General features: G+C 33.0%; 2 long non-coding RNA genes across 2 annotated transcripts in view; both read right to left on the reverse strand.

The window, feature by feature from the left end:
- Positions 1-2,022: 2,022 nt before the first annotated feature.
- Positions 2,023-4,127, reverse strand: LOC148760745 (uncharacterized). The gene is made up of 3 exons (XR_016028606.1): positions 3,802-4,127; positions 3,071-3,150; positions 2,023-2,203 (listed from the first exon to the last, which is right to left on the reverse strand). It is a non-coding gene; the product is annotated as an uncharacterized LOC148760745 (long non-coding RNA).
- A 10,403-nt stretch (positions 4,128-14,530) lies between these two features.
- LOC148760746 (uncharacterized) overlaps positions 14,531-14,939 on the reverse strand; it is a 49,357-nt gene continuing 48,948 nt past the window's right edge. Inside the window, exon 3 of the long non-coding RNA XR_016028558.1 lies at positions 14,531-14,640. This is a non-coding gene — a long non-coding RNA (uncharacterized LOC148760746). The remainder of the gene's footprint in view (positions 14,641-14,939) is intronic.

Raw genomic sequence — 14,939 nt, forward strand, 5'->3', positions numbered from 1 at the left:
ATTTGACTTATTGGAGTATGATTTGAGGTTTAGAAGTGAAAAATTTTAATTTTGGTATAATTTGGAGTAAAAGGGTAAAATGGTAATTTTGCCACTCCAGGGGCAAAATTGTAATTTTCCACCATCAGGACATTTTTTCCAGCACATGGTCTTCCCTTATCTTCATTTTTGACCTTTGACTAATCATGTGGTGGAGATAAAATGTTTAAAATTTTAAAATTTTAAAACTAGACCAATAAGAAAATGCCATGTGACAAGCTTAGGATAATTTAATATTTAACTTAAAAATCAGCATACATCAGCCCATTATTCTCCAAATATTCGGCCAAGCAAGGAAGACAGGGAAAGAAAGGAAGAACAAACCCTAGGTGAGGAATTTCAAGAGAAAAAGTGTGGAAAATCAAGGAAAACAAGTGAAAAAGGTAGGATTTTTCAACTTAAGCTTGAACTCTATTTTTCTTAAGCATTTCTCCTTATTTTCCATGCTTAAATTATATGTTTTTATGATGAATTGTTGGCTGATCAAAATGGGTTAGGAGAGAGAAAGTTGTTAGATTAATTTGATTTTAAGTTATGTTAGTGTTTTTAGTTAGTTTAACATATTTAGAAACAAAACAACAAGAAAAGAATTTATTTTCTCCCACAACCATTAATGGCCGAATTTACCATGTATTGAGTGAGGATGAGTTTGATTTCTATTCTAGGAGAATTGGTTAAGAAATGATGAATTATGAGCCTAGAAAAATAATGAAAATTTTTGGAGCAAAAATATAAATTTTTACCCACTAGGGGTATTTTCGTAATTTGCTACTGAGATTGATAATTTGCACCACACTGCGGGACATTAAGTCAATTTGGGTGCAATTGAGGTATAGAAACTGAAAAAAATTAATTTGGGATTAAATTGGACGCGTTAGTAATTTAATCAGGTGATAAGACAAATTAGGCCAATACTGGATTTAGGTAGTTACCAGTGCATTTTTGCATTCCATATTATGCATTAATAGTCTAAATTAGTTTAATTTCAATTTAGTACCAATTTAGTGAGTTTCTCAATTTTGTACTGTGTCAAGGTGGTGAGTCCTCCGATAAAGGCAAGAAAATTACATTCGAGGACTAGTAAACAGAGTGCTTCGAAAGTCTGCATTCTATTTACTGTCATTTTAATTATCTAGGGTGGTTTTTAGATGATTTCATGAATTCTATGGAAAAAGGAATTTAAAAAGGTAAATTTTCATGTTTTATGAATAAATGTGTTTCAATGAAATTAAATTATAAATTGTTTTGAAATTAATAGTGATTTTGAAAAATAGAGTACACGGAGACTGTTAATTGTGGCAATTTGATTGTTTAAATCGATTGGCTTATGATAAATCGGGCATGATTGGCTAGTTGGCAATTGTATTGAAATGCGAATTGTTTGATTGCCTTGAAAGACTGTGAATTACAAAATTGCCATATCATGTTATTGACTTTTATTGTATGGTGTATTATATATATTAATTAATCACTGCAGTAGGGGGTTTCAGTAGATCAGCCTTTTAGAGGGGCACGGTAAACCCCATTATATTCTTACCTCGAACGGAGAGGTGCTGTCACGACCCGAAACTCCTATCGGGCCCGTGACAACCGCCGCGACGTCCCGATAAGCACTCATTACCCCGAATGCCGATTGAAACCCCGCAAGGCTTAGCATCAACTTCCGCATCTCCCCGGTGAGCGACAGTTATTAGATCTCGCATTTCAAGAAATCATAAGTTGTTTCCAACTCAAAACAATAAAAATATTATTTTCTAACTCACTGGGGCATTTTCGTCATTTTTTTTGAAATTTCGAAATCCGAAAAAATGTAATATGTAAGTGGAAACACATATTTCATGATTTAAATTAAATTTTGAAGTCTAAAACATTCGTTTAAAGTAAAATTATAGCTATTTGAATATAATAAAAATATTAAATAAAATATTCTATTTTCTTAAAACACAATATTTTTAAAGTCTTCCTAAAATAACTTTTGTAGCGTAAGAGTAAAATAAATTTATTCATATAGTAATAAAGATAATTAAAGTATAAAATTTCATTTACAGTGACACGTGGGCCCCCAACTAACCAAGAAGGTGTAGAGCTACGAACCCTTACTTCCTATGATGCAACTCCGAGATTAATTCTCGTCTTAATCAACTATCAACAAACTGTCCTGAGCCTGAAAAATAGATAGGAAGAGGGGTGAGATTAAATAATCCCAGTGAGTAAACAATTACCATCAAAAGCATCTAAAGCCGAGTAGATGGAGACAATATAAAAACGTTATATCTCAATAATGTTCATAACACAAAATTCGTTTCAATCTATACCAAATAATTTCTTTTCATCAAAATTTCCCCGACTTATGAATTTTTTTAAACTTGGCCCCTGCCAATATCATTCTCGTGGGTACCTTCGTCAAGGTATCCCACTGAGACCGCCAAGGCTGTTCAATGACCCATACCCATAAACATGTTTTCACATCTGACACACAGCCGTTCCTTGGCGTTGGCTGAGTCTCACTCTCACGTGGTGGCCTGAACGTGAGGTGCACTCAAATCATACCTCAGGAGATACTTCACCCAACATCTCCCCCCGGAGGTAAGTATATAATTGAGTTACCGTGCCCCTCTCATAGGCAGTCCACGGAAACCCCCACCACTGCAGTGACCGTTTAATATACCACCAGACCCATAAAAATTCCAGTAGCATACTATGGCGAATAAAATGTAATCCAGTCTACCAAGACCAATCCAAAACTGTTCATGTATTTCATGCCAACCTCAAAATTTTAGCCATCATACTACCATAGTGTCATAAGCCACAATTTCAATAACATATAAAATCATAAATTTCAACACAATCTCCATATATTCAATTTTCCCAAAACAATATTAGTTTTCAAAACCAGTATAAATCTCATTTTAAAAAAAAAAACATTTTAATTGGAAAACATAATATTTTATAATTTAAACTCACCATTCAATAAAAGCATCAAACAAGTATAATTACTCTAGATATTTAAGACGATAAATTGTCCACTCACAGTTCTAGGAGTCGATGTACTCCTAATCCCAGTCTTCAAGCACAATTTTGGTACTTTTACCAGTGTAATTTACTCACCACCTATCCACAATGTACAATACATAATTCACCACATCAATGCTTGACCATTATAAAATCAATTCAGGCTCGGTATATATGCATGATATGACATGCAACTTATCCGACTACCGCTTAAATGCGGTGCTGACCTAATTCGGCCTATTACCCGATTAAATTACTAACGCGTCCAATTTAATCTCAAATTAATTTTTTTCAGTTTCTATACCTCAATTGCACCCAAATTGACTTAATGTCCCTCGGTGTGGTGCAAATTATCAGTCCTGATAGTAAATTACGAAAATACCTCTAATGGGTAAAAATTCGTATTTTTACTTCGAAAATTCCCATTATTTTTCTAAACTCATAATTCATCATTATTCATCATAATTCCTCAAATAAACATCAAGATCATCAGCCAATATTCCCCTAGAAAATTCAGCCAATAATGGTAATGGAGGAAAATAAATTCTTTTCTTGTTATTTTGTTCCTAAATATGCTAAACTAACTTAAAACACTAACATAACTTAAAATCAAATTAATCTAACAAGTTTCTCTCTCCTAACCCATTTTTTCAGAATTGAATTCATCCTCAAATCACATGATTCAACCATGGAAAATGATGGGAAATGCATGGGAAAGGTAAAGCACAAGTCAAAATCAAGAAATTTTACCTTTGGTCACTTGTTTCCTTGAAATTTCACCAATTTTTCCTTGAATTTCTCCCCCTAGGTTTTTGTTTTTCTTTTCCCCTTTGTTTTCTTGCTATGGCCGGCCATAATGAAGAGAAAATGGTGGTGTGGGCTGATTTTTATAGTTAAATAATATAATAATCTAAACTTGCCACATGTCACTACATTATTGGTCCATTTTTTAAATTCTTATCTTTTAAGCTTTAAATCTCCACCACACATTATTCCTTAAAATATCCATAACTTAGATAAAATTCTCAAACTTATCCAAAGTCTTGGTGAAGTAATTTTTGATATTTACACTTTTGCCCCCGTAAAAATCAAAAATTACATTTTTGCCCCAAAAATTGAAAAATTGCCCATAGACATATTTTTTATCCCTTACACTCATATCATTCCCCAATTTGTCAAATGTGATCTAAATTCTCTTAAAATCTCAAATTTTGTCCGCAGATGGAAAAATTACAATTTTACCCCTATATAGTGAAAATTTCAATTTGACTCCGAATTGATCCTCGAACTCCTAATTACCATTTTGAGTCATCCCTGAACTGTGAAACTCTTAATTTCACCTTAAAATTCCTATTTGAACTAGTTCGAGGCTTAATCGACTTAATGATACCATTAGGGGCAATATCGTCTTTTAACGATTTCTCGAACTTCCTAAATATACAAACATTCTATCGAGCATGTGAATGATATTATAATTATTTTACAAAGCAGGGTTTGACAGGTGCGTAGGGTATCTCCTGGGGTAAAGCTTAGGGTTCACTTCACGCCAAACCACCAAGTGAGGGGGAACTCAGCCAACGCCAAGGAATGACTATGTTTTCAAAACAAAAACATGATTTATGTGAAATGTGAATTTTAATAGCCTTGGCGATCTCGGTAGGATACCTCAGCCAAGGTGTCCCCGAGAATAGATTTATGGCACAAGCCTAGTTTTATGGATTCATAAACCTCTTTACGTATTTTAAATGAAATGTATTCTAATTCTAAGACCCAGTTTACGATGATTTACTTTATTGTCTCCATGTACTCAACTCTAGATATTTATGATGATGTCTGTTTACTCATTGAGATTTTATAACCTCACCACCCTCTTTTCCATCCATTTCAAGTTCAGTATAGGCTGTAGATAGTTGATCTCATCGAGGACTACCGTTGGATCTGCATTTTCCAAACCGTAGGTTCACAATCCTCTTTACTTTTGTTTATTTGGGGACCCTCTTGTTATTGTAAATTAAATTAAATATTTTGGCTTACTGTATTTCAGTATGTATAAATTTATTTAGCTTTTACGCTATAAAAATTATTCACGTATAACTCTATAAATATTGTTTTATAAGAAAATAGAATATTTTACTTAATATTTCTTTTATTTTCTTATTATATTCAAATAATCATAATTTCGTTTTAAATGAAGATTTTAGACTTTTAAACTCATTTTGAATATGAATTATGTGTTTTGTACTTGTATATTACGTTTTAGCCAGTTTCAAAATTTTTGAGAAAAAAATGACCAAAATACCCTTGTGAGTCGAAAATTAATATTTTATTTGTTTTTAATTGGAAACAGTTTAAAATCTTTTAGAACACGATATTTGACAATGGTTGCTCACAAGAAAAATGAGAAACTGATAGTAAAGCCTTACGGGGTTTCGGGTTGACATTCCGAGTAATGAGTGTCTACTAAGACACCGCGACGGTTGTCACGGGCTCGAGGGGAGTACCAGGTCGTAACACCCTTACTTGTACATGAGTACTTGAATTTTTGAATCATCATTTCTTTTTTAAGTAAGTCTTTACAGTTCTTGTAGCGTATTTTTATTCTTTTATACATAATAGTGTCATTTAATCAAACCGTATCATTCTCATTTTCTAAACATTCGAAACACAATTCAACCTTTGCCTACCATTATCAAATACTTTGCCTTGATAATTACTTAAAAATAAATTGAAACTTGTGGGGAAGTACATTTCACAATTTATGTTTTGCGTTTACAATTATGTCGAGACCGGAACCTCATCGGCTCCATAAAACAGTAGGATAATCATTGCTTCAAACCAGTATTTCCAAGTATACTTATGCTTGTATCCCATCCTCATACTTATATGACATGTCAGTCATGAGTCTAACTTGACTGTATAGCCATTTGCTCCTTAAGCTTTAATGTTCTCTCATTGCGAAAAGTCTTTCAAATTTATCACATCAGAATATTCATAAGGTGGATACATATCCATATTTTATAGTTCAAGGTCTAATGTAGCGAACACTGTCTCATCATTAAAGTTCTACCCTTATCTATTGATCATAGCTCCCTTACACACTAACCTATACATTCCTAGTTTACTTACAAGCCACTTATGGCCATCCAACTTTTGATCTCTTATAGTAAGTCAAACTAATATATTCTCTTATGCTTTTCCATACGCTTCCTTTAATAAAGTTCCACCCTTTTATACGAATATAACATCATTCTTCCTTAACCAATTTACAAATTGTACTTGAAATTGTAAGATTTAAAACTAGATTCTCCTCAAGTACTTTTCAATATTAATACTAATATTACTTTCAGCTTATAGCTTCCTTTTTATAATCACATAACTTAGTGCTTGCTTTTGCAAGATCCACGACAGAACTTCTCTTGGGTATTTCCTTAGGGATATCTATCTTAAACTTATGTCTCACAACATGTGATCACTTAACCCGTAACTTAGCCATTTATGTGGCATCCTTTTCGGGCCCACTCCAAGGTATTATTATGTCTAGGTCCTTATCACTTGACTTACTCATTTTCGTCGCGCTTAAGGGCGACATGACAGGCCTTGCAGGACCTTCTCGCCAAGTTTCGAACCCTAGACCTTTTGCTCTCCCCCAAAGGGAACGCCTTTAACCATTTTAGCTTTAACTCATTCATATCGATATCTTCCAAAACCTTAAAACTCCAGTTAACAAAACTTAGAATCAAGTTCAATGACTTTAGGTCAACTCGTAAGTTCAATTTCACATCTGTCTCATTTTATTCATGCGTTCTAGACATGAAGTGTTCTTAGCACTGCGGCACGGTGGCTGTTGGAGTTTACTTAATCAATGTTATTCATCTATATTTAAGGTTACTACGCTAATCATTCTCAACCATTTGGTTTCCCTTCAAACTTATGTCACAATTTCCATAACCATTTATATCCTCTTGTGTTTATCACACATAATAGGTAAAATAGATATTTTCAAATTCATCTCATCCTATAACACTTGTAATTTGTTATTCATACTTCATCACTTAACATTGATATTCCTCATCGATATCTCATACCTTCATCTTTCTTTACACTTATATTCACAATCCTCATACAATCAAAAATCCATTATAAGCGTAACTTATATCCTTTCAAATTTTGTAGTTGCAACTGAAATTTCAAACTTCACCTTTTCCATATTAACATTGATATGCCTTTATTATAGCATTTAGTGCAAATTTGATGTCACGACCCGGTACTCCCCTCGAGCCCGTGACAACCGTCGCGGTACCCCGATAGACACTCATTTCTTGGAATGCCAACCAGGACCCCGCAAGGCTTAATATCAGTATCTCATTTCCCCTATGAGTAACCGTTGTCGAAAATCATGTTCTAGAATATTTTAAGCTGTTTCCAACTCAAAACAAATAAAATAATAATTTTCGTCTCACAAGGGTATTTTAGTTATTTTTCTCCAAAAATTTCGAAACCGACTAAAATGTAATATACGAGTACAAAACATATAATTCATAATCAAAAGTGAGTTTTAAGGTTTAAAATCTTTATTTAAAAAGAAATTTCGATTATTCGGGTATAATAAGAAAATAAAGAAATATTAAGTAAAATATTCTATTTTATCATAAAACAATATTTTTAGAGTTATACATAGATAATTTTTGTAGCGTAAAAGTTAAATAAATTCATACATACTGTAATACAGTAAGCCAAAGTATTTAATTTAATTTATAATAATAAGTGGGCCCCCGAATAAACAAAAGTAAAGAGGACTATAACCTACAGTTTGAAAAATGCAAACCCAATGGTAGTCCTCAATGAGATCAGCTATCTACAGTCTAATCTGAGCCTGAATTGGAGGGAAAGGAGGGTGGTGAGATTTTATAATCCTAGTGAGTAAACAAACATCATTCAAAAGATCTAAAGTCCAAGTAAAAGGAGACAATTAAAATATTTCATCTCAATATGTATTTCATAACATAAATATTCATTTCATTTAAATATTCAACATGGCTTATGAGTATTTTAAAAGCTTGGCTCTTGCCAAAATCATTCTCGGGGATACCTTGGCTGAGGCATCTAGCCGAGTCCGCCAAGGCTGTTAAAAAGTTCGTATACACATAAATATATTTTTAGTTTAAAAAGAACACAACCGTTCCTTGGTGTTAGCGGAGTTCATCGTCACGAGGTGGTTCGGTGTGACGTGAACTCTAACCATACCTCAGCAGATACCCTACGCGCCTCTCCAACCTAAGTACATATATATATCCGGATTCTGTGCCCCTCTAATAGGCTGGTCCACAGAACCTGCCCACTGCAACAAACTAAACTCACCATACAATAAATTTTAACAGCATGACAGGGCTAATATAATACTACCCAACCTGCAAGGGTAAAATAAAATAATTCATACAATTCATAAAACACAACCCAATCAGTCATGCCAACACAATAACACTATAACATAAGCCATCAATTTCCAATTATAAATTTGCAACATACCAGTGGTCTCCAATTACTCTATTTTCCAAATCGTTATTTTGTTTCAAGACAATTTATAAAGTCTTTTCATTTAAACATATTTTGTTTACAAAACATAAAAATTTACCATTTTAACTCATTTTCATAAAATTCACCAAAACCGAATAAACACATACTTTAGATAATTAAAATGATGGTAAGGTTACTCACAATGTCTAGAGTGGGGATTTTCGAAATACTCAGACTACTGGTCCTCGGATGTAATTCCTTTGCCTTTATCGGAGGACTCACCACCTTGACGCAGTACAAAATCGAGAAATTCACCACATTGGTACTAAATTGAAATTAAACTAATTTAGACTACTAATGCATGATATGGAATGTAAAAGGTCTAAAATTTGCCTAAACATCGTATTGACTTATTTCGGTCTTTTACCCGATAAATTGAAATACGCATCCAATTTAGCTCCAATTGATCCTATTTCTTTTTCTAATGCTTCAAATCACCAATGTCCAGCCAAATAACCCAAAAATCAGCAAAGCCACATTCATATTCCTTCTTGGAAAAATTCGGCCAAAATGGTGCATCATTGTCACAATTTTTCCTACTTGATTTTCTTTCCATAATTCATTAATTTCCATATCAAAAGCCATGATTTCATAATCAAATAACCTAAAATAACATCACATTCTTCCTCACCATTGACTTGAAAATTCAGCTAAGGCTAGGTAATGGGAAAAATGAATGTTTTTCTACATATTTTGTTTACTAACATGCTAAACTAACACTAAACACTAACATATATCAAAATCAAATCAATCCAACAATTTTCTCTCTCTAGACCCATATGACCAGCCATTAAATCACCATGAAAACATGCAATTTAATCATGGAAAATAAGGAGAAATGCTTAGGAATAAGAAAACTCAAGCTTAATAGAAAAAATCTTACCTTTTTCACTTAATTTCCTTGAAAATTCACACTTTTTCTTTGATTTTCTCTCTCTAGGGTTTGGTTTTTATTTTCTCTCTCTTCTTGCTGGTTTGGCCGACCATGGGGTAGAAGATGGGCTGGTTTTTGTGCCTTTTAAAAAGAAAAAATAATAAATTAATAAAGGCATGACACGTGGCATCATGTCATTGACTCGTTTTTAATTTCTTAACTATTAAGCTTTCTCTCTCCTCCATGTAAATTCCTTCAAATATCCATGATAATATTGGATAAAATCCATGTGCTGGACAAGTGTCGAGTGTGTAAAATTACAATTTTGCCCCTAAAGTGGCAAAATTACCATTTTTACCCCTATGCTTTGAAAATACCGAGATTACAAATTTTTTTTTTCACTTCTCAACCTCAAATTATACTCCAATACTCAAATCATACTCCAATAAGTTAAATGGAGCCAAAAAATCTTTTCTAAAAATTCTCATTTTATCCTCAAGTGGCAAACTACCATTTTGCCCTTAGATAGCGAAAATTCCAGTTTGACTCCAAATTAATCTTCAAACTCCGAATTACCATTTTGAGTCATCCTTGGACTATGAAGCTCTTAATTTCACCTTAAAATTCCTATTTGATCTAGTTCGATGCTTAAATCAAATTTGTTGTACCTCTCGGTACAATACTTACTTTTGTAAATTTTTCGGGACTTTCCTAGCGTGCAACCATGCTATCATCACATGTATGTCATGACAAAGTATTTTATAAGGTCAGGCTTTACATTTGATGAAGGAATTGTCTCCAAATAACTCTTAAATACATAATTGTCAAATTGTACACCACTAAATATTAAGATCTTGACTTTATTCATCAATTAGCAATCACATTTATTAAGTGAATAATCTACTTAGTTATTACACCTTGCCTTTGCGATCATAAGATCAAAGTTGTCCTAAACTTAGGATATAAAAGTTTTCTCTGTTATAGTATATCCAAACATCAACATTTTTTAAATTCCTTACTCTAGGGAGATCACCTTCAAGACTGATCATTCGTATCATAGACCACACTTTGAACCAAATAAACTTTTAAATTAATCTTTCAAGTAATTCGTATATCAGTCTCAATTATAGAACTTCATATGGCACTTAGATTAGATTCGACATTTCCAAGTCATTTAACCTTAAGCTCTAATTCCACATCTAGTCTTTTAATCCCTTGGCTCCCCCTTTCTATGCATAGCAAAGTTCAAGCTCATCCTTAGAGCAGATTTGTTTACTAACTTCTTACTTCATGACCACACATCAATTATAGTAATGATTGATACTCACTCTCCAGTTAATTCACATGCTTATGTCCATGAACTATAATAGGTCCAATCAATTCTTGAAATCTCATAATCGCTTAATTGAAATCAACACCAGTTCCTCTAAGCTGTTGTACCTATTCCACATATATTCACATATAAAATATTTCAAAATCTCAAAACCACTTTTATATGGGCATAACATGCTCAATTAATATAGTGTTTTTATCTTCATGCACATAAGTATGAATTTACTCTTACCTCAATGCTTAATTTATACACTCCAAGTGAATTACAACCATCACTATTCATTCTATCCAAATTGCGCCCCTTATTACCGTTATCACACGTGCTCCTTTATATTAACCCCAATACAATCCATAGTCCCCAAATCTTTTTCCAATTGACAACCATGAGTTCAATTATAACTCCATCAAATGAATAAATTATCATGGCCTATTAGTCCAACTCCAAATTTTCTCCATCCTTAATCGGAGGGTTATATTATTTCTTTAATCTTTCATTAGGAGCATTTGTTTTAAGATCTCTCTAACACTGGCTCATGTCACGAGTGGCGTCTTAAACCCGGACAACGACCCTACTTATGATCTTTGCATGACATTAACAAGGAAGTGGATTACTGGGAACAGAAGTTCCTATAGCTCCCATAAGATCTATAAGAAGAAACAAAATGAGTCTAAACAACTCCAAAATTTATATGCAGATGCACGTATTCTATTCTACCTAACCTGACTTAACTTAACTTGGGCAACACTGACACTGTAGTTTTTAAAACAACTTAAAACCAAAAAACTTTGTACTCTGATCTTTAAAACCAAAGGTTTTGATCTTTAAAACTAAAAGCTATGATACCACTCTAATTGTCACGACCCGGTACTCCCCTCGAGCCCGTGACAACCGCCGCGACTTCTTGATCGACACTTATTACCCAGAATGTCAATTCGGAACCCCACAAGGCTTTAATATTAGCTTCTCATTTCCCCTGTGAGTAACCGTTGCTGAATATCGTGTTCTAAAAGATTTTAAGCTATTTCCAACTTAAAACAAATAAAATAATAATTTTCATCTCACAGGGGTATTTTGGTCATTATTTTTAAATATCTCAAAATCAGTTAAAAATGTAGTATGTAAGTGGAAAACACATATTTCATAATCAAAAATAATTTTGAATGTTTAAAACATTCGTTTAAAATGAAATTATGACTATTAGAATAAAATATTCAATTTTCTAATAAAACAATATTTTTAGAACACTGTGTAAATAATTTTTACAACGTAAAAGCAAAATAAATTCATACATGCTGTAATACAGATAACCAAAGTATAAAATTTAATTTACAATGACACTTGGTCCCACGAATGACTAAAAGTATCTAAAAAAATGAACCTACAGTTTTTGGATGTGGTAAGTCCAACTGTAGTCCTCGCCGATATCAGTTATCTACAATCTATTTTGAGCCTGAAATGGGTGGAAAGGAAGGTGGTGAGATTATAAAATCCCAGTGAGTAAACAAATATCAGTTAAAATATCTAAAGGCGAGTAAAAAGAGACTATTAAAACATTTCATCAAACTGTAATTTATCATCTTTCAACTTATTTCAACCAAATGAAATCAATTTATTTAAATCAAGTAATCAGTATGGCTTATGAATTTCTTAAAATCTTGGCTCATGCCAACAATTATTATCATACTCAGTTATCTAGGATACCTTGGCCGAGGGTTATCCCAACTAAGTCCGCCAAAACTATTAGAAATTCATGTTTTATTTTGAAAACATAGCCGTTCCTTGGCGTTGGCCGAGTTCCCTCTCACGTGATGGTTTGGCATGAAGTGAACTCTAAAAGTTATACCTCGGGAGTTACCCTACTCGCCTCTCCAACTGAGGTAAAATATAACGAGGTTTACCGTGCCCCTCTAATAGGCTAGTCCACGAAAACCCGCCTACTGCAGTAAGCTAATAATTATACCATCAATCAATAAAATTCAATAACATGATATGGCAATTATTGTAATTCACAGCTTTTCAAGGCACATTTCATATATTTCAACACAAATGTCAATTCAGTCATTCATGCAAATATTGTCATAAGCCATTCGATTCAAAATCATAAATTTTACAACATAACAAGTGGTCTCCAATTATTCTATTTTTCAAAATCATTATTCAATTTCAAGACAATTTATAAAATCTTTTCATGTAAATACATTTTGTTTGTAAAACACAAAGATTTACCATTTAAACTCATTTTCATAAAATTTCACCAAAACCGAATTAAAACATACTTTAGATAATTAAAATGATGATAAGGCTACTCACAGTACTAGGAGTTCGATATACTCCTATTCTCGATCTTCGGGCACAATCTCTTTACCCTTGTTAGAGGGCTCACCACCTATACATTATACGTGACACGAATTTTAATAAATTGTGTCAATTTATCATAAACTATTTCAAGCTTTATAAATCTATATGAATGCATGAAATGTGATGCAAAATGTTCGAATAGCCGTTTAAATACGGTATTCGACCTAATTCGCACTATTCTCGGTGTAATTGGCTAAAACCTCCAATTTAACTCCAAATCAATTTCTTTCACTTCTACACTCCAATTATACCTAAATTACCTCAGTGACTGCGAATGAGATTCAATTTATCAATCTCGGGTTAATAATCATACATGTCTATACATTAGGTAAAAATTCAGATTTTCACACCAAAATTTTCCATTTAATTTCTAGCCTCACCAAACATCAAATATCACCAAAATATCATGAAATATCATCAATTTCAACCACAATATCCTCCCTGGGAAATTCGACCATTGATGGTTGATGGGGAAAATGAATTCTTTTCTTATTCTTTTGTTTCTAAATATGCTAAACTAACTAAAAACAATAACATAACTTAAAATCAAATCAATCTAACATCTTTCTCTCTCCATACCCATTTTGACCAGCCATGAATTCACCATGAAAACATGAAATCTAACCATGGAAAACAAGGAGAAATGCATGGGAAAGGTAGATCACAAGTCAAAATCAAGAAATTTTACCTTTGATTGCTTGATTCCTTGAAATCCACCAATTTTCCTTTGAATTTTCCCACCTAGGGTTCTTGTTTTTCTTTTCTCCCTTTGTTCTTCCTTTGCTCTTGGTTTGACCGGCCATATGAAGAGAAAATGGGCTGATTTGTTGTCACGACTCGGAACTCCCCATCGGGCCCATGACAACCGCCGCGAGGCCTATACGGACATTCTTCATCCCGAATACCGATCGAAACCCCGCAAGGCTCTCGTATCAGCTTTCGCACTTCCCCGGTGAGCAATAGTTATCAAATATCAAAATTCAAGGGATTACAAATCATTTCCAAATCAGAACACAACATTTTGTTTTCTAGCTCACAAGGGCATTTTCGTCATTTCATTTTTTTTTGAAAATCTCAAAACTTGCTAAAAATGTAGTAGGTAAGCAGAAAATATATATTTAATGATTTAAAAACAAATTAAGTATCTAAAACGTTCATTTGAAGTGAAAATTTGACCATTTGAATATAATAAAAATATTCAATAAAATAAACTATTTTTTTGTAAAATAATTTTCATAAAACTATCGGTACATAATTCTTATAGTGTAAAAGTTAATTATATTCATATATATTATAAAGCAAATAACCAAAGCATAAAATTTCTTTTACAGTGACACGTGGGCCCACCTCTAACCAAAATGCATTGGAAGCTGGAAACCTACAGCTTTTATCGATTCGAGTCCAAATGAAAGTCCTTGTCAAAGTCAGCTAACTATGGAATTCCCCGAGCCTGAAATGTGTGGAAATAAGGGTGGTGAGATTATAAAATCCCAGTGAGTAAACAGATACCATCTAAACTATCTAAAGTCAAGTAAATGGAGACAATTAAAATAAGTCATCATACTGTAATTTTATTACCTTTCAACTCATTTCAACCAAATAAAATCAATCCATATAAATCGAGAAATCAACTTGGCTTATGAATTTCTTAAAACTTTGGCTTGTGCCAAAACTCATACTCGGTGATACCTTGCGCAGGGCATCAAATCAAGTCAGTTAAGGCTGTTAAAATTTTTGTATACACTTAAA

The sequence above is a fragment of the Theobroma cacao genome, chromosome 9 (assembly GCF_053813885.1).
Source record: "Theobroma cacao isolate CCN51 chromosome 9, ASM5381388v1, whole genome shotgun sequence".
Classification (NCBI taxonomy): Eukaryota; Viridiplantae; Streptophyta; class Magnoliopsida; order Malvales; family Malvaceae; genus Theobroma; species Theobroma cacao.